At 53.8% G+C, this 5,104-nt stretch overlaps 1 non-coding gene across 1 annotated transcript; it reads right to left on the minus strand.

The window, feature by feature from the left end:
* On the minus strand, positions 1-119 carry LOC131873783 (5S ribosomal RNA). Its single transcript, XR_009371684.1, has one exon. It is a non-coding gene; the product is annotated as a 5S ribosomal RNA (ribosomal RNA).
* Between the last annotated feature and the right edge of the window lie 4,985 nt (positions 120-5,104).

The following is a 5,104-nucleotide window of genomic DNA, read 5'->3' on the forward strand; positions in this document are numbered from 1 at the left end:
AGGGTGCAACATCGGGACTTCCTGAGAGGTCACCCATCCTAGTACTACTCCGGCCCAGGCGCGTTTAACTATGGAGTTCTGATGGGATCCTGTGCACTAACGCTGGTATGATCACCCCCATAATGAGCTTGTCACAATGTGTACTTAGCAAACCGCGACCCACATGCAAATCCACCCTGGCCACCCACCCGCGTCGAGGTGCACACGCTACCTTGCCAAGCGTGCCCCGTTCGCCAAGTGTGAACCCTGCCCGGGTGCGCGCACCTCACCCGGGCATCGGGTGTGCACCTGGCCCGGCCTACGTGCGTGCACCTAGATGGGGCGTCATGTGCACACTTGACCTGACCCGGCCCGCACACCACCTCGACGCAACAACTTGCACTCACATGTGGGCTGAGTGCACCCTAGTTTATGTTCAGGGCACCTCGAGTGCATGCTCGATCTTTCCCCGGTGCATCAAGGCACTCGGTTTACCTTGGGTGCACACTTGGTGCAGGGTGGGCACCCAAAATAGGGATCAAGCACCAAAAACAAGTTTCGGGATGCAAAATGGGACCCAAGGACCACAAATGCGTTCCAAGACCCATGATGGGTCCATGAGAACAAAAATGTGTTCCGAGACTTAATAAACAAATATTGGTTTTTAGGAGAAGAAACATGCTCTGATGCCCAAAATGACAATCGACCCCGAAAAAGCCACAGGCCAAAAGTGGGATGCGAGACAAAAAAAAAATGGAACTCGAGGACCAACATTGGCACTCACCCTGACCCTGGCACCTTGCAACCCACATTGGCACTCACCTTGACCCTGGCACCCACCTTTGCACTCACCTTGGGACCCACCCTGGCTCCCACCTCGGCAACCACCTAGACACCCACCTTGGTTCCTTGGCACGACCTTGGCACGCAACTTGGCTACTTGCCACCCACCTTGGCTCCTTGACGCCCACCCGACAACCACCCCATGACCTACCTTGGCCAGGGTTGGTGCACACCCACCCTGGTGCCCACCTTGGCACCCACCCTATGACCCACCTTGGCACGCACCTTAGTACCCACCCTATTACCCACCCTAGGACCCACCCCATGACCCACCTTGGCCAGGGTGGGTGCACACCCATCCTAGTGCCCACCTTGGCACCCACCCATCCTAGCACCCAGCCTGTGACCGGCCTTGGAACCCACCCTCGCACCCATCTTGGCCAGGGTGGGTGCGCACCCATCCTGGCACCCATGTTGTGACACACCTTGGAATACACCCTAGCACCCACCTTGGCACCCACCTTGGAACCCAACCTAGCAACTTGGCACCCACCCCGTGACCCACCTTGGCATCCACCATAGCAGTCGCCCACTTGGCACCCACCTTGGAACCCAACTTGGCACCCACCTCGACACCCACCTTGACACTTGTGCACCCACCTTGCCACTCACCCTAGCACCGACCCATCCTAGCACCCAAGCTGTGATGCACCTTAGCACCCACCCTGGCACCTTTGCACCCTAGCATTCACCCATCCTAGCACCTAACCTATGACCCACCTCGACACTTACCCTCACACCCACCTTGGAACCCAACCTAGCACCCATCCACCCTGACACCCACCCTAGCACCTACCCACCCTTGCACCCACCCACCTTGGCACCCACCCTGTGACCCATCTTGGCACCCACCCATCCTACCACTCAACCTATCACCCACCTTCACACCCACCTTGGCATCCACCTTAGCACCCACCCACACTGGCACCTTGGCACCCACTCTAGCACTCACCCATCCTAACACCCAACTTGTTACCTAGCTTGGCACCCGCCCTCACGCCCACCTTGAAACCCACCCTAGCACCCACCCACCCAGGAGCCCACCTTGGCACCCAATGTAACACCCATGCATCCTGGCACCCACTATATCACCAACCCACCTTGGCACCCACCCTACGACCCTCTTTGGAATCCACCCTAGCATGCACCCACCCTGTCACCCACCATGGAGCGCACCTTAGCACCCACCCACCCCAACACGCACCTCAACACCCACCTTGGTGTGCGCACTGCGCCAACCTCTGAAAGACCCTATGTGGTGCACTCCAAAGTGTACACCTTTGGTGCGCTCCAAGGTGCGCACCTTTGGTGCACTCTGAGGTGCACACCAAAGTGTGCACCGAGGTGAGCACCAAAGTGCACTCTAGGGTGCACACCAAAGTGCACTATAGGGTGCACACTAAGGCATGCACCTTTGGTGCAGTCAATGCAAACAAATTCAGAAGTTGGGGTCGATGTCCTAATCGCTGCTACAGACTACACATGTATGAGAATCAGACAAATAGCTTTATATAGGGGAGGTGTTGCATTTGATGGGTCGACTCCCCTGGTTGTGTGCATTGCACCAACTTCAATGACCCTGTCTTGTTTGAGAAGTTGAAAGTTGGGGTGGATGTCCTAATCGTTGCTGCAGACTACCCATGTATGAGAATCAGACAAATAGCTTATATAGGGGAGGTGTTGCATTTGGTGGGTCGACTCCCCTGGTTGTGTGCACTATGCCAACCTCAAAGACCTTTGGTGTGGACGAAGGTGCTCACCTAGGTGTGCACTTGTGTGCACCAAATGTGTGCACATTTGGAGCGCATGAAAAGTGCGCACTTTGGTGCGCACCTCTGGAGAGCACTTTGGAGTCCGACTCGAGGGCCCATGTTTGATTTGATGACTTGCATTGTGGGTAAAGTCAGAATTTGTGGTCTTTGACCCGATTTGATGACCACCCTTTGGCTTTTTGAGAATCGGACAAATAACTTATATAGGGGAGGTATTGTTCTCAAGCATCCTCCCCCCGTGCCCGTCTCCTCATTGCTATGCAGGAGCTCATCGGGAATATCTATGCAGCCTTGGTATGGACTCAACCTGCGGAATGGTTCGGCAATGGTAGTCGCTCCAACATGTCCTTGTAGTGGCCACAGAGGTGATTCAACTAGAGCTCTAGTCTATCTTTTGGGTTGCTTCGTGGATTGGTATAGCCGCGATCAAGTTTCGGCCATGAACGTTTTAGATAGCTCTTGGGCTCTCTGGGACGGAAGTCAGAAGTTTGGGCTGTTGTCCGATTTGATGACCATTCTTCGGATGTGTGAGAATCAGACAAATAACTTATATAGGGGACTGTGTTGTCTCACATAGCTCCCCCCGTGCCCCTCTATCTCGACTGATGTTGGTGCTTGAAAGGGTTGGATCGCTTGGATTTATAAATGTGCACCACCATTAGTCGAGTGTGAGGGATGCGGCAGGTCTCGTGAATGCTATGCGGGCGCTCTCTGAGAATCTCTATCTAGCCTCAACACAGACTCATCTTGCTGAATGGTTTGGCACTGGTAGTGGATCCAACACATCCTTGTTGTGGCCGCCTAGGCGATTTGATTCGAGCCCCCGTCTAGCTTTTGGGTTGCTTGGTGGATTTTGCCCTATCCGCAAGTGAGCTCGGTCCCTAAACATTCGAGAAAGCTGATTGCTATGCGCCAAATCTCTCTCTTGCAAGCCTCCATCTAGCTTTTGGGTCTCTATGGAACGGAAGTCGGAATCTGGGACCGTTGTTTGATTCGATGAGGTAGACTACGGTTGTGCGAGAATCGGACAAATAACTTATATAGGGGAGGTGTTGACTAGAGCATTCTCCCCTGTGCCCCTCTAACTCGACCAATGCTAGCGCTCAAACGTTGGTAGCGCTTGGATTTTCATTGAGCACCAGCATTGGTTGATTTAGAGGGGCATGCAAGATTCCTAAATGCTATGTGAGGGTTCTAACAGAAATGCCTATTGGTTTCGGTATGGATGCAATTGCGAGAGTGGTTCGGCAAAGGTAGTCATTCCGATGCATCCATGTCGTGGCCAAATCGATAATTTGATTTGAGACCTCGTATAGCACTTGGGTCTCTCAATGTGATTCTGCATTCCAGTCCCTTTGGGCATTGCTTGAGCCGCATCCCAGGGGGTTCCCTTCCCAATAATCTAACTTGCAACCCAATTGCTATGCGATGAGGCTCCTCGACCGCCTCAGAACTATCTTTGTATTGGACGCATCACGGGATAAGGGGTTGGCAATGGTAGCCGCCCCAAGCACGTCGGATGCTTGGACCATTCTGAGATGGCCCTGAAGCCTCTTCCATCTAGCTGTTGGGGCCTTCTCGCCAAATCCCTCGCCTCGCACCCCGATTGCTATGCAGTGAGGCTCCTCGGCCACCTTGGAACTATCTTTGAATCGGACGCATCGCAGGATAAGGGGTTGGCACTGGTAGTTGCCCCAAACGCATCCAATGCTTGGACCATTCCAAGGTGGCCCTTTAGCCTCTTTCATCTAGCCGTTGGGGCCTTCTCACTGCATCCCTCGCCTCACACCCCGATTGCTATGCGGTGAGGCTCCTCGGGCACCTTGGAACTATCTGTGTATCAGACGCATCGCCGGATAAGGGGTTGTCACTGGTAGTCACCCCAAGCACATCCGATGCTTGGACCATTCCGAGGCAGCCCTAAAGCCTCTTCCATCTAGCCATTGGGTCTTTCTCACCGCATCCCTCGCCTCACACCCCAATAGGTAAGGCGGTTCGGCTACTCCGTTGAGCCGCGCCATGAAATCGCGAGCTCCAAGTGGGCCATTTTTGGGAAGCAGAACTAGCGATGCGGGATGAACCAAAAGACAAGTTACGGTGCCAAATTGTGCACTAACCTAGATCCCACAAAGGGTGTTGGTTGATTAAGATAGCAGGACGGTGGTCATGGAAGTCAAAATCCGCTAAGGAGTGTGTAACAACTCACCTGCCGAATCAACTAGCCCCAAAAATGGATGGCGCTGAAGGTGCAACCTATACTCGGCCGTCGAGGCAAGTGCCATGCTCAGATGAGTAGGAGGACGTGGGGGTTGTTGCAAAACCTTGGGCGTGAGCCTGGGTGGACCAGCCCCCGGTGCAGATCTTGGTGTTAGTAGCAAATATTCAAATGAGAACTTTGAAGACTGAAGTGGGGAAATGTTCCATGTGAACAACACTTGGACATGTGTTAGTCGATCCTAAGAGAATCGGGACGTGGTGGTGGACACGAACATTAGGAAATCCAGAGATGT

Source organism: Cryptomeria japonica, chromosome 2 (assembly GCF_030272615.1).
Source record: "Cryptomeria japonica chromosome 2, Sugi_1.0, whole genome shotgun sequence".
NCBI lineage: Eukaryota > Viridiplantae > Streptophyta > Pinopsida > Cupressales > Cupressaceae > Cryptomeria > Cryptomeria japonica.